This window comes from Heterodontus francisci, unplaced genomic scaffold (assembly GCF_036365525.1).
Source record: "Heterodontus francisci isolate sHetFra1 unplaced genomic scaffold, sHetFra1.hap1 HAP1_SCAFFOLD_166, whole genome shotgun sequence".
NCBI lineage: Eukaryota > Metazoa > Chordata > Chondrichthyes > Heterodontiformes > Heterodontidae > Heterodontus > Heterodontus francisci.
The window spans coordinates 2,509,135-2,536,422 of NW_027141098.1; positions in this window are offsets into that span (position 1 = coordinate 2,509,135).

The following is a 27,288-nucleotide window of genomic DNA, read 5'->3' on the forward strand; positions in this document are numbered from 1 at the left end:
GAGTGTCAGGGAGGGAAAGACAGATGGCGGGACAAAGTGAGAGACAGAGAGAGAAGAAGAGAGATGGAGTGACAGGGAAGGAAGGACAGATGGAGGGATAGATGGAGAGAGACAGAGATCGGAGAGAGAGGGAGTGACAGAGAGGGAAGGACAGATGGAGGGACAAAGTGAGAGACAGAGAGAGAAGGAGAGAGAGGGAGTGTCAGGGAGGCAATGACAGATGGAGGGACAAAGTGAGAGACAGAGAGAGAAGGAGAGAGATGGAGTGACAGGGAAGGAAGGACAGATGGAGGGATAGATGGAGAGAGACAGAGATAGGAGAGAGAGGAATGACAGAGAGGGAAAGGTAAAATGGATACAGAACTGGCTGCAAGATGGATACAGAACTGGCTCAGTCACAGAAGACAGAGGGTAGCAGTGGAAGGGTGTTTTTCTGAATGGAGGGATGTGACTAGTGGTGTTCCGCAGGGATCAGTGCTGGGACCTTTGCTGTTTGTAGTATATATAAATGATTTGGATGAAAATGTAGCTGGTCTGATTAGTCAGTTTGTGGATGACACAAAGGTTGGTGGAGTTGCGGATAGTGATGAAGATTGTCAGAGAATACAGCAGGATATAGATCGGTTGGAGACTTGGGCGCAGAAATGGCAGATGGAGTTTAATTCGGACAAATGTGAGGTAATGCATTTTGGAAGGTCTAATGCAGGTGGGAGGTATACAGTAAATGGCAGAACCCTTTGGACTATTGACAGGCAGAGAGATCTGGGCGTACAGGTCCACAGGTCACTGAAAGTGGCAACGCAGGTGGATAAGGTAGTCAAGAAGGCATACGGCATGCTTGCCTTCATCAATCGGGGCATAGAGTATAAAAATAGGCAGGTCATGCTGCAGCTGTACTGAACTTTAGTTAGGCCGCACTTAGAATATTGCGTGTAATTCTGGTCGCCACACTACCAGAAGGACGTGGAAGCTTTGGAGAGGGTACAGAAGAGGTTTACCAGGATGTTGCCTGGTCTGGAGGGCATGAGCTATGAGGAGAGGTTGGATAAACTCGGATTGTTTTCACTGGAATGACGGAGGTGGAGGGGCGACATGATAGAGGTTTACAAAGTTATAAGCGGCATGGACAGAGTGGATAGTCAGAAGCTTTTTCCCAGGGTGGAAGAGTCAGTTACTAGGGGACAGAGGTTTAAGGTGAGAGGGTCAAAGTTTAGAGGGGATGTGCGAGGCAAGTTCCTTACACAGAGGGTGGTGAGTGCCTGGAACTTGTTGCCGGGGGAGGTGGTGGAAACAGGTACCATAGAGACGTTTAAGAGGCATCTTGACAAATACATGAATAGGATGGGAATGGAGGGATACGGACCCCGGAAGTGGAGAAGGTTTTAGTTTAGGCAGGCATCAAGATCGGCGCAGGCTTAGAGGGCCGAATGGCCTGTTCCTGTGCTGTACTTTTCTTTGTTCTTTGACAGATGGAGGGACAGAGAGAGAGGTGGAGACAGAGCGAGAAGGAGAGAGAGGGTGAGTCAGGAAGGGAAAGACAGATGGAGAGACAGAGAGAGAGAGACAGAGATAGAAGGAGAGAGAGGGAGAGACAGAGAGGGAAAGACAGATGGAGTGACAGAGAGAGAGACAGAGAGAGAAGGAGAGAGATGGAGTGACAGGGAGGGAAGGATAGATGGAGAGACAGAGATAGAGACAAAGAGAGAAGGAGAGAGATGAAGTGACGGGGAAGGAAGGATAGATGGAGGGATAGAACGAGAGAGAGAGATAGAAGGAGAGAGAGGGAGTGACAGGGAGGGAAAGACAGATGGAGAGACAGAGATAGAGACAAAGAGAGAAGGAGAGAGATGAAGTGACAGGGAGGGAAGGATAGATGGAGGGATAGAACGAGAGAGAGAGATAGAAGGAGAGAGAGGGAGTGACAGGGAGGGAAAGACAGATGGAGAGACAGAGATAGAGACAAAGAGAGAAGGAGCGAGCTGAAGTGACAGGGAGGGAAGGATAGATGGAGGGATAGAACGAGAGAGAGAGATAGAAGGAGAGAGAGGCAGTGACAGAGAGGGAAAGACAGATGGAGGGACAGAGAGAGACAGAGAGAGAGGCAGAGACAGAGATAGAAGGAGAGAGAGGGAGAGTGTCATGGAGAGAAAGACAGATGGAGGGACAGAGAGAGAGACAGAGAGAGAAGGCGAGAGATGGAGTGACAGGGAGGGAAGGACAGATGGAGGGATAGAGAGGAAGAGACAGAGATAGAAGGAGAGAGTGGTAGTGACAGAGAGGGAAAGACAAATGGAGGGACAGAGAGAGAGACAGAGATACAAGGAGAGAGAGGGGTAGTGTCAGGGGGGGATAGACAGATGGAGGGACAGAGAGAGAGAGAAATAGAGAGATGGAGAGAGATGGAGTGGCAGGGAGGTATATACAGATGGAGAGACAGAGAGAGAGAGACAGCGATAGAAGGAGAGAGAGGGAGTGACAGAGGGAAAAACAGATGGTGGGACAGAGAGAGAGACAGAGAGAGAAGGAGAGAGAGGGTGTGACAGAGAGGGGAAGACAGATGGAGGGACAGAGAGAGAGGCAGAGATGGAAGGAAAGAGAGGGAGTGACAGGGAGGGAAAGACAGATGGAGGGACTGAGAGAAAGACAGAGATGGAAGGATAGAGTGGGAGTGTCAGGGAGGGACAGACAGATCTGGGGATAGATGGAGTGGGAGAGAGTTAGAAGGAGAGAGAGGGAGTGACAGGGGGAGAAAGACAGATGGAGGGACAGAGAGAGAGAGAAGGAGCGAGAGGGAGAGAAGGAGAGAGGGAGAGATGGAGTGACAGAGAGGGAAGGACAGATGGAGAGACAGAGAGAAAGACAGAGATAGAAGTAGAGAGAGGGAGAGACAGAGAGGGCAATAGAGATGGAGAGACAGAGAGAGAAGCAGAGATGGAAGGAAAGAGAGGGAGTGACAGGGAGGGAAAGACAGATGGAGAGACAGAGAGAGAGACAGAGATAGAAGGAGAGAGAGGGAGTGACACGAGAGGGAAAGACAAAATGGATACAGAACTGGCTGCAAGATGGATACAGAACTGGCTCAGTCATAGAAGACAGAGGGTAGCAGTGGAAGGGTGTTTTTCTGAATGGAGGGATGTGACTAGTGGTGTTCCGCAGGGATCAGTGCTGGGACCTTGCTGTTTGTAGTATATATAAATGATTTGGAGGAAAATGTAGCTGGTCTGATTAGTCAGTTTGTGGACGACACAAAGGTTGGTGGAGTTGCGGATAGTGATGAAGATTGTCAGAGGATACAGCAGGATATAGATCGGTTGGAGACTTGGGCGTAGAAATGGCAGATGGAGTTTAATTCGGACAAATGTGAGGTAATGTATTTTGGAAGGTCTAATGCAGGAGGGAAGTATCCAGTAAATGGCAGAACCCTCAGGAGTATTGACAGGCAGAGAGATCTGGGCGTACAGGTCCACAGGTCACTGAAAGTGGCAACGGAGGTGGATAAGGTAGTCAAGAAGGCATACGGCATGCTTGCCTTCATCGGTCGGGGCATAGAGTATAAAAATTGGCGAGTCATGTTGCAGCTGTACAGAACTTTAGTTCGGCCACACTTAGAATATTGCGTGTAATTCTGGTCGCCACACTACCAGAAGGACGTGGAAGCTTTGGAGAGGGTACAGAAGAGATTTACCAGGATGTTGCCTGGTCTGGAGGGCATTAGCGATGAGGAGAGGTTGGATAAACTCGGATTGTTTTCACTGGAACGACGGAGATGTAGGGGCGACATGATAGAGGTTTACAAAGTTATGAGCGGCATGGACAGAGTGGATAGTCAGAAGCTTTTTCCCAGGGTGGAAGAGTCAGTTACGAGGGGACAGAGGTTTAAGCTGAGAGGGGCAAAGTTTAGAGGGGATGTGCGAGGCAAGTTTTTTAGACAGAGGGTGGTGAGTGCCTGGAACTTGTTGCCGGGGGAGGTGGTGGAAACAGGTACTATAGAGACGTTTAAGAGACATCTTGACAAATACATGAATAGGATGGGAATAGAGGGATACGGACCCCGGAAGAGCAGAAGGTTTTAGTTTAGGCAGGCATCAAGATCGGCGCAGGCTTAGAGGGCCGAATGGCCTGTTCCTGTGCTGTACTGTTCTTTGTTCTTTGACAGATGGAGGGACAGAGAGAGAGGTAGAGAGAGAAGGAGAGAGAGGGTAAGTCAGGGAGGGAAAGACAGATGGAGAGACAGAGAGAGAGAGAGACAGAGATAGAAGGAGAGAGATGGAGTGACAGGGAGGGAAGGATAGATGGAGAGACAGAGATAGAGACAAAGAGAGAAGGAGAGAGATGAAGTGACGGGGAGGGAAGGATAGATGGAGGGATAGAACGAGAGAGAGAGATAGAAGGAGAGAGAGGGAGTGACAGGGAGGGAAAGACAGATGGAGAGACAGAGGTAGAGACAAAGAGAGAAGGAGAGAGATGAAGTGACAGGGAGGGAAGGATAGATAGAGGGATAGAACGAGAGAGAGAGATAGAAGGAGAGAGAGGGAGTGACAGGGAGGGAAAGACAGATGGAGAGACAGAGATAGAGACAAAGAGAGAAGGAGAGAGATGAAGTGACAGGGAGGGAAGGATAGATGGAGGGATAGAACGAGAGAGAGAGATAGAAGGAGAGAGAGGCAGTGACAGAGAGGGAAAGACAGATGGAGGGACAGAGAGAGAGACAGAGAGAGAGGCAGAGACAGAGATAGAAGGAGAGAGAGGGAGAGTGTCATGGAGAGAAGGACAGATGGAGGGACAGAGAGAGAGACAGAGAGACCGAGAGAGAGGGAGTGACAGGTTGGGAATGACAGATGGATGGATAGAGAGAGAGAGAGAGAGAGAGAGAGAGACAGAGACAGAGACAGAGAAAGAAGGAGAGAGTGTGAGTGACAGAGAGGGAAATACAGATGGAGGGACAGAGAGAGAGACAGAGAGAGATGCAGAGACAGAGATAGAAGGAGAGAGAGGGAGTGTCAGGGGGTGGGGAAGACAGATGAAGAGACAGAGAGAGAGAGACAGAGAGAGAAGGAGAGAGCGGGAGCGACAGGGAGGGAAGGACAGATTGAGGGTTAGAGAGAGAGGCAGAGATAGAAGGAGAGAGAGGGAGTGATCGGGGGTAGACTGATGGAGAGACAGAGAGAGAGAGAGAGAGAAAGAGAGAGAAGGAGAGAGTGGGAGCGACACAGATCGAAAGACAGATGGAGAGACAGAGAGACAGAGATGGACGGAGAGAGAGCGAGTGACAGGGAGGGAAAGACAGATGGAGAGGCAGAGAGAGATCGGAGAGAGAGGGAAAGACAGATGGAGGGACAGAGGGAGACAGAGAAAGAAGGAGAGAGTGGGACAGAGACTGAGGGTTAAAGAAAGAAGGAAAAATGTTTGAAACCATTGCTATCCTGGGAGCGAGGGAGGAAGGGAGAGATGCTGTCATAGAGACACAGACAGAGTTATGGGCAGAGGCAGAGAAAGAGAGGGAGAGAGAGAGATAGAATTAGAGAGAGACGGTGACAGGGAGGGAATGATAGATGGAGGGACAGAGAGAGAGAAGGAGAGAGAGGGAGAGACAGAGTGAAGGAGAGAGGGAGTGACAGAGAGGGAAAGACAGATGGAGGGACAGTGAGAGAGACAGAGATACAGAGTGAGGGAAAGGCAGAGAGTGTGTGAGAGAGACACAGTAGAGTCATGGACAGAGGCACAGAGAGAGAGAGAGAGTAACAGAGAGAGAGACAGACAGACAGAGAGAGAGAGAGACAGACAGAAAGAGAGAGATAGAGACACAGAGAGAGAAACAGAGAGAGTGGGAGCGGCAGTGAGAGAGAGAGAGAGACAGAGACAATGACAGCGAAAGACAACGAGAGAGAGATGGGGAGAGAGAGATAGAGGGGGGAGAGAGAGATAGAGGGGGAGAGAGAGATAGAGACACAGAGAGAGAAACAGAGAGAGGGAGCGGCAGTGAAAGAGAGAGAGAGACAGAGACAATGATAGCGAAAGACAACGTGAGAGAGAGATGGCGAGAGAGATAGAGGGGGTAAAGAGAGATAGAGGGGGTATAGAGAGATAGAGGGGGGAGAGAGATAGACGTGGAGAGAGAGAGAGGGGGGAGAGAGAGAGGGGGGGAGAGAGAGAGATGGGGGGAGAGAGAGAGGGAGAGAGAGAGAGAGAGAGAGGGAGAGAGAGAGAGGGAGTGTGAGGGGGAGAGGGAGATAGAGGGGTGAGCCAGATAGAGGGGGGAGAGTGAGATAGAGGGGAGAGAGTGAGATAGAGGGGGAAGAATGAGATAGAGGGGGGAGAGTGAGATAGAGTGGGAGAGTGAGATAGAGGGGGTGTGTGAGATAGAGGGGGTGTGTGAGATAGAGGGGGTGTGTGAGATAGAGGGGAAGAGTGAGATAGAGGGGAAGAGTGAGATAGAGGGCGTGTGTGAGATAGAGGGGGGGTGTGAGATAGAGGGGGTGTGTGAGATAGAGGGGGTGTATGAGATAGAGGGGGTGTGTGAGATAGAGGGGGTGTGTGAGATAGAAGGGGTGTGTGAGATAGAGGGGGTGTGTGAGATAGAGGGGGTGTGTGAGATAGAGGGGGTGTGTGAGATAGAGGGGGGAGAGACAGATAGAGGGAGAGAGTGAGATAGAGGGGGAGAGACAGATAGAGGGGGAGAGTGAGAGAGGGGAAGAGTGAGAGAGGGGAAGAGTGAGATCGAGGGGATGTGTGAGAGGGGGAGAGGGAGATAGAGGGGGGAGACGGAGATAGTGGGTGAGAGAGAGCAGGAGAGGGAGATGGGGGGTGGGGAGAGGGAGAGAGAGCGGGAGAGGGAAATAGAGGGGGTGTGTGCGATGGAGGGGGGAGAGACAGATAGAGGGAGAGAGTGAGATAGAGGGAGAGAGTGAGATAGAGGGAGAGAGACAGATAGAGGGGGAGAGACAGATAGAGGGGGAGAGACAGATTGAGGGGGAGAGTGAGAGAGGGGAAGAGTGAGATCGAGGGGATGTGTGAGCGGGGGAGAGGGAGATAGAGGGGCAGAGGGAGATAGAGGGGGGAGACGGAGATAGAGGAGGGAGAGGGAGAGAGAGCAGAGAGGGAGATAGAGGGGGATTGGGAGATAGAGGGGGATTTCGAGATCGAGGGGGAGAGGGAGATAGAGGGTGGAGACGGAGATAGAGGGGGAGAGATGGATGGGGTAGAGGGTGGTGAACCTGTGGAATTCTCTACCGCAGAAGGCGGTCATGTGATATATCGGTCATGATCTTTATTGAATGACGGAGCAGTCCCAAAGGGCCGAATGGCCTACTCCTGATCCTATTTTCTATGTTTCTATGAGAGAGGTGGATTGAGAGAGGGAGAGATAGAGAGAGGAGAAACAGAGAGACAAGGAGAGATAGAGATGGAGCGAGGTGACCCTGATATTCTCTCTCTCTCTCTCACACACACATCCAGACACACACAGACACATACATAAAGGGACACACAGACACACACACAGACACACAGACAGATTTTACAATTCACACTGATGTCAGTAAAAATGACCAACAGAACGTCACTAACAATCCCCAGTGTCTGCCCAGTCCTGTAGAGAGACAGAGAGAGAGATAGGGCAGTGACAGAGAAAGACAGTGAAAGAGGGCGGCACAGTGGTGCAGTGGTTAGCACCGCAGCCTCACAGCTCCAGGGACCTGGGTTCAATTCTGGGTACTGCCTGTGTGGAGTTTGCAAGTTCTCCCTGTGTCTGCGTGGCTTTTCTCCGGGTGCTCCGGTTTCGTCCCACAAGCCAAAAGACTTGCAGGTTGGTAGGTAAATTGGCCATTATAAATTGTCACTAGTATAGGTAGGTGGTCGGGAAATACAGGGGGCAGGTGGGGATGTTTGGTAGGAATATGGGATTAGTGTAGGATGAGTATAAATGGGTGGTTGATGGTCGGCACAGACTCAGTGGGCCGAAGGGCCTGTTTCAGTGCTGTATATCTAATCTAAAACAGCTTGCAGGAGAAACTTTACATTTATTTGTGTTCCACAGATTTTATTAAAAGTTGAAAGGGACTGGACACTGGAAAAGCTGTCAACACAACAACAACACTGAGAGACTTTAGATGTGTGGGAAGGGGAGATACACTTTAAAATCCACACTGATGTCAGTAAAAATCCCCAAACACAACCTCAGTAACAATCCCCATTATCTGCCCAGTCCTGTATTGTGGGTTTCTTCTTTGGCCTCCTTATCTCGAGAGACAATGGGTAAGTGCCTGGAGGTGGTCAGTGGTTTGTGAAGCAGCGCCTGGAGTGGCTATAAAGGCCAATTCTAGAGTGACAAGCTCTTCCAAAGGTGCTGCAGAGAAATGTGATTGTCGGGGCTGTTACACAGTTGGCTCTTCCCTTGCGCCTCTGTCTTTTTTGTGGGTTTAGTGTGAGGGTTTGAGGGGGGAGGGTTGGATCAGTGTTTGATATTTTGAAAATGCAGGCAAAGAATTAAAGGTTTAAAATGAACTAAGAGATGTCTGAAAGCATTGCTGTGCTGGGAATAACATATCAATGGACTGTAAAAGTCAGAAATGTCCTGCACTGGGATTAACATATCAATGGACAGGAAGAGTCAGGAAGGTCCTGTCCTGGGATTAACATATCAATGGACAGGCCCCCTCCCCCGCCCCCCAGGCAGGAGATTGAGAGACAGCCCAACATGTCAGAGGCTCAAGGGGTGGAGTTTGCAAACAGCTCACTCAGGATATAAACTGGGTTTGAAGATCTCAGTTCCAATCACAAAACCCACCTTTCACTCTCTCTCTGGAGACAGTGGACACATTCCCCAGTCTGATTCAGTGTGTGTGTCTGTGTATCTGTGTGTGTGCTCTCTCTGTCTCAATCTGGTTTATAACTGTGATTTGATTGTATTTGAATATTGCTGATTGTCTGTGTAACTGAGAGAGGAAACACTGGGCTCTTGATGTGCAATTTTGTTTGAAAATGTCCTCGCTTTGTATTTTAATCCAATTTTTTTCTCCTTCTTTCCCCTGAGGAATTTTCATTCTGAAAACTGCACGGTGAAGGTGAAAAGAGGGAAAGTTTGGGACGAGGAATCCTTGGACAGGAGCTTCCTCCAGAGGGGATGGATTGAGGCCTTGTCCACAGGCTGCACCCAAAGGGCCCACGTGAGTTGCGTCTGTATATTAGCCTGAGGTTTAATTTCCTCTCTGGGGCCCTGGGTTAACCATTTCATGTTGGATTGGGGCTCCTGGTGTTTTATACAGATTGAAAGCCTGGGGTTAACGGAGCAGCCCCAGGAGGGAGTCCCATTTGCCCCTTGATCCTTCCAAACCTGTCTGTGAGGTTTGCTGGTGTTTTGGTCAATGCTAGGAAGCTGACAGTGTAATGAGATGCACGGTGCCCATTTTAATTCATTTTACTGTAGTTCTGAGGTTAGCTTTCTCTATGTCTCCACATTCTTTCCCTGTGTCTCTATCTCCACCCATGCTTTCTCTTCTCTGTCTCTGTTTCAAACTCTCCTTCTCCAATTAAACCTTTAATAAATAAAAAAAACATGCCACACACAGCAATGTGATTTGTCGTTATTTGAAATGGTGAGACAGAATCAGCAGCTTGTTCCCAGTTTAAAGAGGGAGTTTTGCCCTTTCTGGGGACTGAAATCTAGCAATTATCACATTGCAGCTTGTGGGATCTTGCTGTGCATGTAGTGCCCAGCAGCATTTTTCTGCACAACAATGAGGACACTTTAAAATTCAGCTTCCTGAGGGTCAGATTGTAGATTTCTCTGTGTTTTCTCTCCATCTTCCTCTGCTTTTCTCTCCCCCGCACTTTCTCTATTTTAACCATTAATCAATAGGTGCCACAATGTGCGCACAGCAAGTTCCCACAGGCAGCAATATGATAATATGCAGATAATGTGTTTTCAGTGCTGTAAGTTTCGGGGTCGCAGAGGGAGGGACTTTCCTGCAGTGGCTAAGTGGTTAGTACCGCAGCCTCACAGCTCCAGCAACCCAGGTTGGGTTCTGGGTACTGCCTGTGCAGAGTTTACAAGTTCTCCGTGTGGGTTTCCTCCGGGTGCTCTGGTTTCCTGCCACATGTCAAAGACTTGCGGGTTGATGGGTAAATTGTCCATTATAAAAATTGCCCCTCGTGTAGGTAGGTGGTGGGAGAATTGAGGGAAGGTGGGGATGTGAGAGGGAGAAAAATGGCATGAATTTCGGATTAGCATAAATGGGTGGCTGATGGTCAGCGTTGGGCCGAAGGGCCTGTTTTACTGCTGTATCTCTCTATGAATCGAATGTGATGTGTGGTTATTTTAAACGGTGACAGAAACATTTCAGCGGATTTTCAATCTAGATTAAATGCCAGATCGAGAGAAAAAGAAACAGATGTGGATGGGGTGCAGGGGAGAGGGAGCAGGAGAAAGACAGGGAGAGGGGTGTTTGAGATTTTCAAACTGCAGGAATGTCCCTCCCTCTGGGATCTCGAAACTTACGTCACTGAAAACAGATTATCTGCATATTAGCATATTGTTGCCTTTGGGATCTTGCTGTGCACAGATTGCCTACATGTTTCCTGCATTGCAACAGTGAGGACCACTTTAAAAATTAGTTCATTGATTCTCAACTGCTCCTGAGGGCCAATAATTACAAGAGCTGAACGTGAAGCTGTATAAAGACATGTGAAAAGTTTAAAGATGGAGTTCAGCATTTTCAGAGGACTGTGATAGGATATCTGGCTATGATCACATTGTGGGATCCTGCTGTGCATACATTCCCTGCATCAGTTCTTACATTACAACACTGAGGCAGAAACAGATGGAGAGAAAAAGAGGGAGAGAGAGAAACAGCTGGAGGGGGCAGGTTAAACAGAGAGAGAGAGAGAGAGAGACAGGAGGAGTGTGGATGAGGGAGGGAAGGCAGAGAAAGATGGAGAAAGACAGAGATAGAGAGAAATCCACACTCAAAATCTTGGTAAACTGAATTTTGAAGTGTCACCATTGCTGGGATCTTGCTGTGCCCAGCTTGCCTGCAGAATTCCCTGCATTGTGACAGTGAGTGCATTTTAGAAGTGAATTCATTGTGTGTAAAGCTCTCCTGAAGGCCTGGAATTTAAGTCCGGAGCTTGAAGCCGGTATAATTCCCAAATAATGCTGGTGTTTTGGGCAGTGCCGTGAATTTCTGTCTCTCTCTCCATCTGTCTCTCTGAATGAGAGTAACAGGAGGGAGAGAGATGCAGGAGAGTGAGGGAATGAGAGACACAGAGAGAAATAGAGAGAGAGAGAGAGAAACAGCAGGAAATGACAGGGTAAACACATCTACACTTCCCAGTCTCTGGCTCTGTGTCAGGGGATGTGTTTGTAAGTCACTGAGAGATTGTTTTATGTCAGTGAGTTTGAGAGAGAGTCCTGGGCTCTCGCTGTGTTTTATTTCTGTGCAAAAATGCTTTGCTTTGTTTGAATCAATTTTATTTCTCTTATTCCCAAGGAGAATCTTTTCGGAAGCTGCAGCTGTGATGATGCAGAGGGAGAATCTTTTAGCCACGTGGAATTCTCCGACAAGAGCTTTAACCGGAGAGGGAAAGTAATAATAAAAATATATTTGTCATTGTCAAATTAATTTCTAGATCCAGAAAAGAAGACTGTTTGATTTCGGGGCTGATAGAAAAACAAAGTGCTGGAAATGCTCAGTATTACCAGAACAGTTTTTATTTCAGATTTCCAGCATCCTCAGTATTTTGATTTTGTGTTTTCGGGGGTCTGTGGATTTTATTTTAACCACAAGGGGGGGGGGGCTGGATGGTGTCCAAAGGGAATTGTTTGGGAATTGCTGCTCCAGAACAGTCAATGTAATCCCGTAGATTTCCCTCTCTCCATCTCTTGCTGCAACTTGTTCCCTGCACCTTCCTCTTTGTTCCTAACTCTGTTTCTTCACATCTTTAAATCCCTATCTCTGTATCTCTCAACATCCTTTCCATCTTTGCCTCTCTCTGGAGTCTCACAAGTTTCCATTGTCACACTCTTTCTGCGACTCCCTGTATCTTTATCTGTCTCTCTCAGTCCATTTCTTCTCTCACTCACTTACAAATCCCTGAATCTTTCCATCTCTGCTCCTCCTTTCCTGCAAGATTATCTCTGCATTTCCCTCCCACCTGTCCCGGGACACCCCTCTCTATTCTGTGAACACATCTTACTTTATATCACTGCCCCTCCACCTCTTTCTGTCTCTGCATATTCAGATGGTATTTAGATGGGGGTCTGTCCCCGGGGGGGATTTAGATGGGGGTCTGTCCCCGGGGTTAGTATTTAGATGGGGGTCTGTCTCCAGGGTTAGTATTTAGATGGGGGTCTGTCCCCGGGGTTAGTATTTAGATGGGGGGTCTGTCCCTGGTGATGTATTTAGATGGGGGTCTGTCCCCGGGGGGGATTTAGATGGGGGTCTGTCCCCGGGGTTAGTATTTAGATGGGGGTCTTTCTCCAGGGTTAGTATTTAGATGGGGGTCTGTCCCCGGGGTTAGTATTTAGATGGGGGTCTGTCCTCGGGGATGTATTTAGATGGGGGTCTGTCCCCGGGGTTGGTATTTAGATGGGGGTCTGTCCCCGGGGATCTATTTAGATCGGGGTCTGTCCCCGGGGTTAGTATTTAGGTGGGGTTCTGTCTCCGGGGTTAGTATTTAGATGGGGGACTGTCCCCAGGGTTAGTATTTAGATGGGGGTCTGTCCCTGGGGTTAGTATTTAGATGGGGGTCTATCCCCGGGGTTAGTATTTAGATGGGGGTCTGTCCCTGCGGGGGATAGGTAGATGGGGTTCTCTTCCCGGGTGGGCTATCAAAATCGGGGTCTGTCCCCGGGGATCTATTTAGATCGGGGTCGGTCCCCAGGGTTAGTATTTAGATGGCGGTCTGTCCCCGGGGATCGATTTAGATGGCGGTCTGTCCCCGGGGGGTATTTAGATGGCGGTCTGTCCCCGGGGGGGGGGGGTATTTAGATGGGGGTCTGTCCCCGGGGGGATAGTATTTAGATGGGGGTCTGTTCCAGTCAGGTATTTGTAATAGGGGTATTATAAGGGCATATTTAGATGGGGGTCTGTCCCCGGGGATGTATTTAGATGGGGGTCTGTCCCCAGGGATGTATTTAGATGGTGGTCTGTCCCCAGGGATGTATTTAGATGGGGGTCTGTCCCCGGGGATGTATTTAGATGGGGGTCTGTCCCCAGGGTTAGTATTTAGATGGGGGTCTGTCCCCGGGGATGTATTTAGATGGGGGTCTGTCCCCAGGGATGTATTTAGATGGGGGTCTGTCCTCGGGGTTAGTATTTCGATGGGGGTCTGTCCCCGGGGTTAGTATTTCGATGGCGGTCTGTCCCCGGGGTTAGTATTTAGATGGGGGCCTGTCCCCGGGGATGTATTTAGATGGCGGTCTGTCCCCGGGGTTAGTATTTAGATGGGGGTCTGTCCCCGGGGATGTATTTAGATGGCGGTCTGTCCCCGGGGTTAGTATTTAGTTTGGGGTCTGTCCCCAGGGTTAATAGTTAGATGGGGGTCTGTCCCTGGGGGGGATAGTTAGATGGGGTTCTCTTCCCGGGTGGGCTATCAAAATGGGGCTCTGTCCCCGGGGATCTATTTAGATCGGGGTCTGTCCCCAGGGTTAGTATTTAGATGGGGGTCTGTCCCCGGTGGGGGGGTATTTAGATGGGGGTCTGTCCCCGGGGTTAGTATTTAGATGGGGGACTGTCCCGGGGGGGGTATTTAGATGGGGGTCTGTCTCAGGGGGGGGTATTTAGATGGGGGTCTGTCCCAGGGGGGTGCTATTTAGATGGGGGTCTGTCCCTGGGGTTAGTATTTAGATGGGGGTGTGTCCCGGGGGTGGGTATTTAGATGGCGGTCTGTCCCCAGGGATGTATCTAGATGGGGGTCTGTACCCGGGGATGTATTTAGATGGGGGTCTGTCCCCGGCGGGGTATCTAGATGGGAGTCTGTTATTGGCGGGGTATTTCGATGGGAGTCTGTCCCTGGGAGGGGGTATCTAGATGGGACTCGGTCCTGGTGGGGTATCTAGATGGGACTCGGTCCTGCCGAGGTATCTAGATGGGACTCGGTCCTGGGGGGGGTATCTAGATGGGCCTCGGTCCTGGTGGGGGGGGGGTATTTAGATGGGTTGTCTTGTAACAGGGGGAAGGGGATAATTAGATGGGGGTCTGTTCCTGGGGGGGTATTTAGATGGGACTCGGTCCTGGGGGGGTATCTAGATGGGAGTCTGTTCCTGGGGGAGGTATCTAGATGGGACTCGTTCCTGGGGGGGTATCTAGATGGGAGTCTGTTCCTGGGGAGGTATCTAGATGAGAGTCTGCTCCTGGGGGTGTATACATATGCGACTCGGTCCTGGGGGGGTATCTAGATGGGACTCTGTCCTGGGGGGGTATCTAGATGGGTTGTCTTGTAACAGGGGGAAGGGGATAATTAGATGGGGTTCTGTTCCTGGGGGGGGTGGGGTCTGTTCCTGGGGGGGTGGAGTCTGTCCCTGGGGGGGATATTTAGATGGGAGTCTGTTCCTGGGGGGGATATTGAGATGGGAGTCTGTTCCTGTGGGGGGTTATCGAGATGGGACTCGGTCCTGGGGAGGTATCTAGATGAGACTCGGTCCTGGGGGGTTATCTAGATGGGACTCGGTCCTGGGGGGGTATCTAGTTGGGACTCGGTCCTGGGGGGGTATCTAGATGGGAGTCTGTTCCTGGGGGGGGCATCTAGATGGGACTCGGTCCTGGGGGGGTATCTAGATGGGAGTCTGTTCCTGGGGGGTATCTAGATGGGACTCGGTCCTGGGGGGGTATCCAGATGGGACTCGGTCCAGGGGGGTATCTAGATGGGAGTCTATTCCTGGGGGGGTATCTAGATGGGACTCGTCCTGGGGGGGGTATCCTAATGGATTGTCTTGTAACAGGAGGATGGGGATAATTAGATGGGGGTCTGTTCCTGGGTCTGTTGATAGTGAGAGTATTAGATGGGGGTCAGTTAACTTGAGATATCAGATAGGGGTCTGTAGATGAGGATTACTAAGATTGGGTGGGGGTCTGTACAAAAGGGGAATGTTATCCGGGGTGGGGGGGGGAAATATTGCAGGGGATAAAATTTACATCGTAGATATAAATTGCGGTTGGAGGAAATTTTGCAGGCGGGCGGGGGTGGGGTGAAATTGCGGGGGGATAAAATTGCGGAGGGGGGATTTGCGGGAGGGGGAAATTGACAGGGGGGAAATTGCGGGGGGGAATAAATTGCGGGAGGGGGGATAAATTGCGGGGGGGGATAGATTGCGGGGGGGGATAAATTGCGTGGGGGGGATAAATTGCGGGGGGGGATAAATTGCGGGGGGGGATAAATTGCCGGGGGGGGGATTTGCCGGGGGGGAAATTGCGGGGGGGCGGAAATTGCGGGGGGGGGGATAAATTGCGGGTCCATTTAGATGGGAATCTGTCCTGGGCGGGTGGTGGTTTGATGGGTTGTCTTGGAACAGAGGGAAGGGGATAATTAGATGGGGGTCTGTTGATAATGAGGGTATTAGATGGGGGTCATTTAACAGGGGATATCAGACAGTTGTCTGCAGATGAGGATTATTTAGATCGGGGGTGTCTGTACAAGGGGGGATGTTTTCTGGCGGGGGGAATTGCAGGAAAAAGATTTGCGTGGTGGATAAAAATTGTGGGCGGTGGATAAGTTGAGGGTGGTGGATAAATTGAGCGTGGTGGATAGGGTCAGGAAAAGACAGAAAAATTTGTCAAGAGAGAGAGAAATGATAGAAAGAGAAATAGAGAAGACAGAATGATACAAAGAAAGAGAGAGAAAAAGAGAAAGGAAAAAAGTGGAGGGAAATAACAGAGACACAAAGAAATTGAAGGCACCAAAGAGACAGACAGAAAGCCAGTGAGAAAGACAAAGAGAATCACAGAGAGATTGAGAGAGAGGACAGAGAATCACAGAGAGATTGAGAGAGAGGACAGAGAAAAACAGAGAGACTGAGAGAGAGGACAGAGAATCACAGAGAGATTGAGAGAGAGGACAGAGAAACACAGAGAGATTGAGAGAGAGGACAGAGAAACACAGAGAGATTGAGAGAGGGGACAGAGAATCACAGAGGGATTGAGAGAGAGGACAGAGAAAGCCATTAAGACAGAAAGACGCACAATCACTCAGAGAGACAGAGAAACACAAAGTGAGGGAGAGAGAGAGAGATGGAGGAACAGAGAGATCGTGAGAAAAACAGAGACAGAAATACAAGTTGAGGGAGAGATTCAGAAATAGAGAGAGTGAGAGAGAGATTCAGTGTGAGAGAGATTGAGAGAGAGAGAGAGATTGGGAGAGAGAGAGATTGAGTGGGAGAGAGATTGAGTGGGAGAGAGATTGAGTGGGGGATAGATTGAGTGGGGAGAGAGATTGAGTGAGGAGAGATTGTGTGAGGAGAGATTGAGTGAGGAGCAATTGAGTGAGGAGCGATTGAGTGCGAGGGAGATTGAGTGCGAGGGAGATTGAGTGCGAGGGAGATTGAGTGCGAGGGAGAGTCTGTGAGAGGGATTTTGAGTGCGAGGGAGATTGAGTGCGAGGGAGATTGAGTGCGAGGGAAATTGAGTGCGAGGGAGATTGAATGCGAGAGAGATTGAGTGCGAGAGAGATTGAATGCGAGAGAGATTGAGTGCGAGAGAGATTGAGTGCGAGAGAGTATCAGTGAGAGAGAGTATCAGTGAGAGAGATTGAGTGAGAGAGAGATTGAGTGAGAGAGTTTCAGTGAGAGAGAGATTGAGTGAGAGAGAGATTCAGTGAGAGAGAGATTGAGTGAGAGAGAGTTTGAGTGAGAGAGAGTTTGAGTGAGAGAGTTTGAGTGAGAGAGAGATTGAGTGAGAGAGAGATTGAGTGAGAGAGACTTAGTGAAAGAGACTGAGTCAGAAGAAGGGAGAAAAGCAGAAACAGACAATAAAGATGTGGTACCCTCCATCCCACACCGTCTGCTTTCCATCGTTGGACTCTAACAGCTTCCCTCCATCAGATCATCCATGGGGAAGAGATCCTAGAGAAAGGCATTGTGGTGGGATTTGGAGAAAAACGTCAGGACTGGGACAGAGAGAGCGGGTGATTCAGACTGGACTCTCTCACACACACACACTGTAATCAGTTCCAATTCACCTGGGCACAGAGATTGAGACACAGAAACTCACCTTCAGAAACCAGCCGCATGGAAGGAAAGAATGTGGTCTGATGTTGTCCTAATATATCGCAGAACCTGTCACTCAAAACAGACATTCTACCCAAAATGCAGCTTAACCAACCAGCTCTCAGCTCCCTCCATCTGGACACTCCCTCCCAGGTACAAGAACAAAGAACAAAGAACAAAGATAATTTACAGCACAGGAACAGGCCCTTCGGCCCTCCAAGCCTGCGCCGATCCAGATCCTCTCTCTAAACATGTCGCCTATTTTCTAAGGTTCTGTATCTCTTTTCTTCCTGCCCATTCATGTATCTGTCTAGATACATCTTAAAAGACTCCATCGTGCCCGCATCTACCACCTCCGCTGGCAATGCGTTCCAGGTGCCCACCACCCTCTGCGTAAAGAACTTTCCACGCATATCCCCCCTAAACTTTTCCCCTTTCACTTTGAACTCGTGTCCTCTAGTAATTGAAACCCCCACTCTGGGAAAAAGCCTCTTGCTATCCACCCTGTCTATACCTCTAATGTTTTTGTACACCTCAATCAGGTCCCCCCTCAACCTCCGTCTTTCTAATGAAAATAATCCTAATCTGCTCAACCTCTCTTCATAGCTAGCGCCCTCCATACCAGGCAACATCCTGGTGAACCTCCTCTGCACCCTCTCCAAAGCATCCACATCCTTTTGATAATGTGGCGACCAGCACTGTACGCAGTATTCCAAATGTGGCCGAACCAAAGTCCTATACAACTGTAACATGACCTGCCAACTCTTGTACTCAATGCCCCGTCCGATGAAGGAAAGCATGCCGTATGCCTTCTTGACCACTCTATTTACCTGCGTTGCCACCTTCAGGGAACAGTGGACCTGAACACCCAAATCTCTCTGGACATCAATTTTCCCCAGGACTTTTCCATTTACTGTATAGTTCACTCTTGAATTGGATCTTCCAAAATGCATCACCTCGCATTTGCCCTGATTGAACACCATCTGCCATTTCTCTGCCCAACTCTCCAATCTATCTATATTCTGCTGTATTCTCTGACAGTCCCTTTCACTATCTGCTACTCCACCAATCTTAGTGTCATCTGCAAACTTGCTAATCAGTCCACCTATACTTTCCTCCAAATCATTAATGTATATCACAAACAACAGTGGTCCCAGCACGGATCCCTGTGGAACACTACTGGTCACACGTCTCCATTTTGAGAAACTCCCTTCTACTGCTACTCTCTGTCTCCTGTTTCCCAGCAAGTTCTTTATCCATCTAGCTAGTTCACCGTGGACCCCAAGCGCCTTCACTTTCTCCATCAGCCTGCCATGGGGAACCTTATCAAACGCCTTACTGAAGTCCATGTATATGACATCGACAGCCCTTCCCTCATCAATCAACTTTGTCACTTCCTCAAAGAATTCTATTAAGTTGGTAAGACATGACCTTCCCTGCACAAAACCATGTTGCCTATCACTGATAAGCCCATTTTCTTCCAAATGGGAATAGATCCTATCCCTCAGTATCTTCTCCAGCAGCTTCCTACCACAGACGTCAGGCTCACCGGTCTATAATTACCTGGATTATCCCTGCTACCCTTCTTAAACAAGGGGACAACATTAGCAATTCTCCAGTCCTCCGGGACCTCACCCGTGTTTAAGGATGCTGCAAAGATATCTGTTAAGGCCCCAGCTATTTCCTCTCTCGCTTCCCTCAGTAACCTGGGATAGATCCCATCCGGACCTGGGGACTTGTCCACCTTAATGCCCTTTAGAATACCCAACACTTCCTCCCTCCTTATGCCGACTTGACCTAGAGTAATCAAACATCTGTTCCTAACCTCAACATCCGTCATGTCCCTCTCCTCGGTGAATACCGATGCAAAGTACTCGTTTAGAATCTCACCCATTTTCTCTGAGTCCAAGCATAACATTCCTCCTTTGTCCTTTAGTGGGCCAATCCTTTCTCTAGTTACCCTCTTTCTCCTTATATATGAATAAAAGGCTTTGGGATTTTCCTTAACCCTGTTTGCTAAAGATATTTCATGACCCCTTTTCGCCCTCTTAATTCCTCGTTTCAGATTGGTCCTACATTCCCGATATTCTTTCAAAGCTTCGTCTTTCATCAGCCGCCTACACCTTATGTATGCTTCCTTTTTCCTCTTAGCTAGTCTCACAATTTCACCTGTCATCCATGGTTCCCTAATCTTGCCATTTCTATCCCTCATTTTCACAGGAACATGTCTCTCCTGCACGCTAATCAACCTCTCTTTAAAAGCCTCCCACATATCATATGTGGATTTATCTTCAAACAGCTGCTCCCAATCTACATTTCCCAGCTCCTGCCGAATTTTGGTATAGTTGGCCTTCCCCCAATTTAGCACTCTTCCTTTAGGACCACTCTCGTCTTTGTCCATGAGTATTTTAAAGCTTACGGAATTGTGATCACTATTCCCAAAGTAGTCCCCTACTGAAACTTCAACAACCTGGCCGGGCTCATTCCCCAACACCAGGTCCAGTATGGCCCCTTCCCGAGTTGGACTATTTACATACTGCTCTAGAAAACCCTCCTGGATGCTCCTTACAAATTCTGCTCCATCTGGACCTCTAACACTAAGCGAATCCCAGTCAATGTTGGGAAAATTAAAATCTCCTATCACCACCACCCTGTTGCTCCTACATCTTTCCATAATCTGTTTACATATTTGTACCTCTATCTCACGCTCGCTGTTGGGAGGCCTGTAGTACAGCCCCAACATTGTTACCGCACCCTTCCTATTTCTGAGTTCTGTCCATATTGCCTCACTGCTCGAGTCCTCCATAGTGCCCTCCTTCAGCACAGCTGTGATATCCTCTTTGACCAGTAATGCAACTCCTCCACCCCTTTTACCTCCCTCTCTATCCCACCTGAAGCATCGATATCCTGGGATATTTAGTTGCCAATCATGCCCTTCCCTCAACCAAGTCTCAGTAATAGCAATAACATCATACTCCCAGGTACTAATCCAAGCCCTAAGTTCATCTGCCTTACCTACTACACTTCTTGCATTAAAACAAATGCACCTCAGACCACCAGTCCCTTTATATTCATCATCTGCTCCCTGCCTGCTCTTCCCCTTAGTCACACTGACTTCATTATCTAGTTCCTTACAGGCTTTTGTTACTACCTCCTTACTGTCAACTGACCTCAATTGGTTCCCATCCCCCTGCCACATTAGTTTAAACCCTCCCCAACAGCGTTAGCAAAAGCACCTCCAAGGACATTGGTTCCAGTCCGGCCCAGGTGTAGACCGTCCAATTTGTAATAGTCCCACCTCACCCAGAACCGGTCCCAATGTCCCAAAAATCTGAACCCCTCCTTCCTGCACCATCTCTCAAGCCACGCATTCATCCTGACTATTCTTTCATTTTTACTCTGACTATCACGTGGCACTGGTAGTAATCCTGAGATTACTACCTCTGAGGTCCTACTTTTTAACTTGGCTCCTAACTCCCTAAACTCTGCTTGTAGGACCTCATCCCGTTTTTTACCTATATCATTAGTGCCTATGTGCACAATGACAACTGGCTGTTCACCCTCCCCCTTTAGAATGTTCTGCAGCCGATCTGAGACATCCCTGACCCGTGCACCTGGGAGGCAACATACCATTCGGGAGCCTCGTTTTCGACCACAGAACCGCCTATCTACTCCCCTCACAATCGAATCCCCTACGACTATAGCCCTTCCACTCTTTTTCCCGCCCTTCTGAACAGCAGAGCCAGCCACGGTGCCATGGACCTGGCTACTGCTGCCTTCCCCTGGTGAGCCATCTCCCTCAACAGTATCCAAAACGGTATACTTGTTTTGGAGGGAGATGACCGCAGGGGACTCCTGCGCTGCCTTCCGGCTCTTTCTCTGCCTTTTGGTCACCCATTCCCTTTCTCCCTCAGCAATCCTAATCTGCGGTGTGACCAATTCACTAAACGTGCTATCCACGACCTCCTCAGCATCGCGCATGCTCCAAAGTGAATCCATCCGCAGCTCGAGAGCCGTCATGTGGTCTAACAAGAGCTGCAGTTGGACACACTTCCTGCACGTGAAGGAGTCAGGGACATCAGCCATGTCCCTGAGCTCCCACATTGAGCAAAAGGAGCATGACACGGGTCTGAGATCTCCTGCCATTTTTAATCTTAAGCTTAACTTAGTTAAATGAAAAAGGAACGAAAAGTTTTTACCAATCACAATAAAACCAGAGAAATCGAAAAAGCCTTACCTTATAAACACCCCACCGAGTCCTTTTTTTTTGGTTAGAGGAGGAGGGCGGGTGGGAGACACGACAAGTGTGGTGTCTCGGGTTCAGAAACCGCCCAAATATATAGTGTTTTACTTACCCAGCAGCCCCCTGGCCTCCGCCAAAAACAAAAGGAAATTAAATTTTCTTTCAAACTGACCTTCCCAGCTGCTCACTCGCTCACACTCTGCTCCCGAAAAAGCTGCTTCCCAGCTGCTCACTCGCTCACACTCTGCTCCCGAAAAAGCTGCTTCCCAGCTGCACACTCGCTCACACTCTGCTCCCGAAAAAGCTGCTGCAATGTATGGGGCAGTCCAAGGTGAGTCTCTGTGTAAACAGCGAATGGGGGAGAGAGGGATATTCCAGACATATCCCAAATGGACCATTCCAGATAGAAACCTGTCTGTCTGTCTCTCTCTCTCTCTCCCTCCCCCAAAAACCTCATTAACAGAGCAGAAAAGCTGCTGTAATTTAAAACCTGGAGGGGCCGGTTTGGATAATAACCATTTAACACTGATTGTATTAAATCTCTTTCACTATTCACCTCCACTTAACAGAAAGTTCAGAAAATGACTCATTGCAATTACCTTGAAATTCTGACAAAGAGTTATTGCTGGAGTGGCCTGTTTGACTGCAGTACAAACATGCGGTTTTTATTCGGTTTTTCATTTCCACTGTGTGACAAAGACTGAAACTAGAGCCAGGTTAATGAGGCAGCCAAGAGAACTTTTATAACCAGTGACATTTCACACAACAATTCTTACCCATATTTACAGTTGTATTCGTCAATGATTCTTTGCCCTGTATTTGATGCTGCTGTATTTATGTATTAACTGTAATCAATCAATAAAACCTTCTTAACATTCACCAGTTTAATGTTACAAGGGTTCACAAAGCTGGGAAATGGCCATTTAACACAAATGGTATTAAAGATCTTCCACTTTTCACCTCCAGTTTATATAAAGTTCAGCAATGAAGACCTCTACATTCTGACAAAGAGTTTTCACTGCTGAAATAAAGTGTCACTTGTTTCCATTTGCTTCCAGACTGTTTCTATCCTCTGCTCTCCTGAGGGATTCAGAGGGATTTCTGTTCATTGTTTGTCCACATTCAGGAGGTTCCAGATCCTCTGCAGCTGCTGTCCTGGAGAAATTAATTGCATTGCATTCAAAATCTTTCCCTCATTTTGGAGATATGAGGGTAGACTGTTTACACTAGTAGAGGGGTGAAACAAATAGGCAGGGAGTTATTATGGTCTGGAATTCACTGTCTGACAGGTTTCTGAAAGCAGATTCAATATTAACTTTCAAAGGTCAATTGGAGTAAAATTTCAACTACTCTTAGTTATAGTAGAGAATATACCAGCATAGAAAGAGAAGTGTGAGAGAGAGAGATGTCATAACGTAGGTGACCAAGAACTCAACACAACTTATATTGAGAGTTTTTATTTATAAATAACTGTTTGAGTTTTATTTGATCCTGTTGTTTTATTTTTACATTACCGTTAATCACTCAATATAACTTTCCAAACAGGAACGAGTTTCATGTTACAAGTGTTCACACAATAGAAAAATAGCCATTTTACAAAAGTTGCATTGAAATTATTTTATTCAGCATCTCAAGTTTACAATAAAGTAAATTCTTCAGACTTGTGGAAACTTTCAAACTCAGCAAGGGAATCTCCCATCAGTAATGGCTCACCATCTCCATCTGCTGGTGTCCCTGTCTCACTGCAGTTAATGTCCCTCTCTCACAATCTCCATCTGCTGGTATCCCTGTCTTACTGCAGCTACTGTCCTCCTCTCACCATCTCCATCTGCTGGTGTCCCTGTCTCACTGCAGTTACTGACCTCCTTTCACCATCTCCATCTGCTGGTGCCTCTGCCTCACTGCAGTTGCTGCCCCCGCTCACCATCTCCATCTGCTGGTGTCCCTGTCTCACTGCTGTTACTGTCCCACTCACCAGCTCAAAATCCTTTGCAGTTTTGTCCACTGGCTGCTGTTGTTGACAAAGCAACCACAAAGTGGCGCTGCACTGGCACATGCGCAAACGTACACTATTCCAGTGAAACGTCAGGGTCTACCCACGCTCAGGCAGCTGTCAGGACTAAAGATGGCGCCGGTCAAATAATCACAGAGGCGGGTGGAGGGTGGGAGGTGGAGCTGGGGGTCTGGGGGAGGAGGGGGAATGGGATTTAGTTCCAGTGTTTGAAACCCTTCAGCTCTTTCTATGATTTCACTAATTTAACAATGAGATTGAGAGGGTATTTCACCCCCTTCTTCAGCTCCTGTCTGAATTTAGTCTGGGTCACAATGTAAATACATGTGTTGGTGCAGGAACTGAGAACCTGCAGCATCTGTGATGTTTGATCTGTGATAAAGAGAGGGTCAGTGTAGGAGGAATAATAATAAATATCTGTAATTCGAGTATAAATGATAAACACAACCCGGGTCACCCATAACAGGATAAAACTGCCGGATATACTGAAGAGTAAAATAATTGATTTCCTGCGATTCTCCATCTCTGGGTCCTTGTGATTCTCTGCATTGCTGTGGCGCCGGAATCCCCTGCGGACTTTACTGGAGAATAAAATCCGCCTGACAGTCAGAACATTGAGCAGCAACATCAGAAAGACCGGGACACAAGGGGTTAAAATGAGGTCAAACAATTCAAATGCCTCCCATATGGGGGAAGTATAGAAGCTCAGTTTATAATCACAACCCATGGGAACATTATCAATAATGTATTCTTGTTCCAGTGTAAAGTACCAGGGGAGAGACTCTAAACAGCCCAGCACACTCACTGTTCCCACAACCACAGCCGCCCTTTTCTCGCTGCAATATTTTGTTTTCAGCTTCTCACAACAAATGGCCACAAATCGATCAAAGGTGAAAGTGACTGTGAGCCAGACAGAAACAACTGTGGATGCAGAAAGCAGAACGAGAATGAGAGAACACACAGGAGTAATGTTCAGGAATGAAAATGGGAAATAAATTCCAACAATCCGGTACAATATGGGTTCAGTGATAACGACCAGGAGATCAGACACTGCCATTCCCACCAGGTAGACACTGATACATTTGGAGAGACCGCACTTTCCTCGGGACAGGATCACAGTCGCCACCAAGTTAACTGGAAGAGAGAGAGAAAAGGAAGCAGAGAAATTACTGATCAGACCTGGAGACAAAGCAGCAGTTTGACAGGATCTGGGCTGAAATTTCCAGCTTTGTTGCTGCATCGAGCAGTGAAAACTGATTCATTGACCCGGGCAGTGCTTTGTCACAGTGAAATGTTTGAAAACACGATTATTAATAATGAATTGGGAAATTGATGCAGAAAGTGAATAAAGTCAGCACCAGATCTACTGGAAGTACTGAGTGAGGATGCAGTGTCAGTGGGGAATGAGAAGGAGATTTACAGAGATGGAATCCAATGGGTTAATTGGGAATTTGTCTCCAGACTGTTGGTTGGGAAGGTTTGTGGAGAGCGGGATGTGTAGCTGGTTTGTTGCTCTGGGTTTAGGGACAGACAGTGACTGTTCCCACATGGGAAAAGGCTGAAAAATGCAGCGCTGAGTTTGAGTATCAGTCGTGATTTCGAATGGTGGAGCAGGCTAGAAGCGCTGAATGGCCTCCTCCTGCTCCTATGTTACTGTATTCCTATCAGGTTGGACGAGGCAGCTGGAGGTGGAGCCTCAATACATTGAAATCCCAGTTAAACTCAGCCATGTTATTGGGGAGGGAGGACATTGTTCTGTCCCCTTGTAACACTGAGATTGTGAGATGCCTCATTATCAATCACTGAAAAAAATCATTAAAATATTCCAGGACCGGTTAGATCCACATCATGAAACTGTTAAAAGCTCCTGATGGTCTGATTATTGATCCTCGCTGAAACATCTCATTCCAATACATTCAATACACAGAATGATCCAGTAACAATGCCACAGTTACTTAAAACAATACCATTAAATACATAATACAGTTCCTGCAAGAAAGAAAGAGTCGACAATGAGGAGATTCCATCAGTAAATTGCTGGAAAAGAACAGGCGGCTGTGTAACACACACAGAGGAAAATAATACCGAGTACAGCAGCACAGTGAACATTGATTTACACCATTAACAGCTGAGATACAGCTTACCAGCAACTCCAATTGCTGCAAGTACAGGATAATAAATGTCTTCTATCTGAAACATTACTGGATATCCCATTTCTGTGAGAAGCAGGGTCTTCGATTAGCCTGGAATCCACATCTCCACCAGGCACTCTGAGCTGATCCATTCCAATGGGTCCTGATTTATACAGGGGATAAGTCTCCACTGACACGGTTATACCCCTGATCATTGCTATTAGTTACACTCACCTGAACAAACACATTCCATCAGCAGCTTTGACTCTGATGGAAATAATGTGGTGGATAAAACACAATCAATTCAATGTCAATGACATTTTCTGAGTAAGACCTCTCTCTGAAATAAATCTGAAATCTGTACTCATACTGGATGGATGGCAATTATGAGAGGCGTCATTTAGTTTAGTTTAGTTTAGTTTAGACATACAGCACTGAAACAGGCCCTTCGGCCCACCTTGTCTGTGCCGACCATCAACCACCCATTTATACTAACCCTACACGAATCCCATATCCTTACCACATCCCCACCTGTCCCTATATTTCCCTTCCACCAATCTATACTAGGGGAAATTTATAATGGCCAATTAACCTATCAAGCTGCAAGTCTTTGGCATGTGGGAGGAAACCGGAGCACCCGGAGGAAACCCACGCAGACACAGGGAGAACTTGCAAACTCCACACAGGCAGTACCCAGAATTGAACCCGGGTCGCTGGAGCTGTGAGGCTGCGGTGCTAACCAGTGCGCCACTGTGCCGCCCATTTTCCATATTATTGTATTGACCTTGTTCACTCCTGGCATTTCTATTGTAAATGTAACTGATCTGTCTGCAGTGGGCACTGAATCCAGGGACAAAAGCAATCCTGTTTCACTCTGTTCCTCCCTTTTCCCAGTTAACATGTGAAATTTGAGTCTCTGATTCGGGACCATGTTCAGGGTTACAGCCCAGAAACTACTGTGAGTGATATTACGGGACACACACTGTACACATCCATTTGGGAGGCAGTTGGGTCGTGATAATATCACTGGTCATGTAATCCAGAGGCCCAAACTGATGGCCTGGGGACAGGGGTTCAAATCCCACCACGGCAGCTATATAAACCAGAGGGAGCTCCCTTTCTGTGTATAAAGCAGAGGGAGCACACACTCTATTTATAAAGTTGGGGGCGATGAAGGATAGAGGTGAAGAGGGAAACGGAAACAAATGGGGAAATGGAGAGAGAGGAACAAAGTGGAAGACAGTGAGAGACAGAAGAGATAGTGAAATGAGACCTTGACAGAACCCCAGTAACAATCCCCATTGTCTGCCCAGTCCGATATTTGGGGTTTAATGTAAGGGTTTTCGGGATGAGTGTTAGATGAGTGTTTGATATTTTCAAACTGCATTGACAATCCCAACAAAAGCAATAGTTAAAGATTCAAAATTAACCAAACAAATGGCTCAAATCATTGCTGTCCATGTGAAGAGGGACAGAGATATGGAGGGAGTGAGACACAGATGGAGAGAGACACAGAGTGGGACAGAGACAGAGGTAGAGAGAGAGAGACGGAGCTAGAATGATTGAGGAAAAAGGAGAAACAGAGACAGACGGGGACAGAGGGAAAGGGTGTCAGGCAAATGCAGAATGAGACAGACAGAAAGGGAGGCAGACAGATGCAGAGGGAGAGAGACAGGGAGAAAGCGAGTGAGACAGATACAGAGGG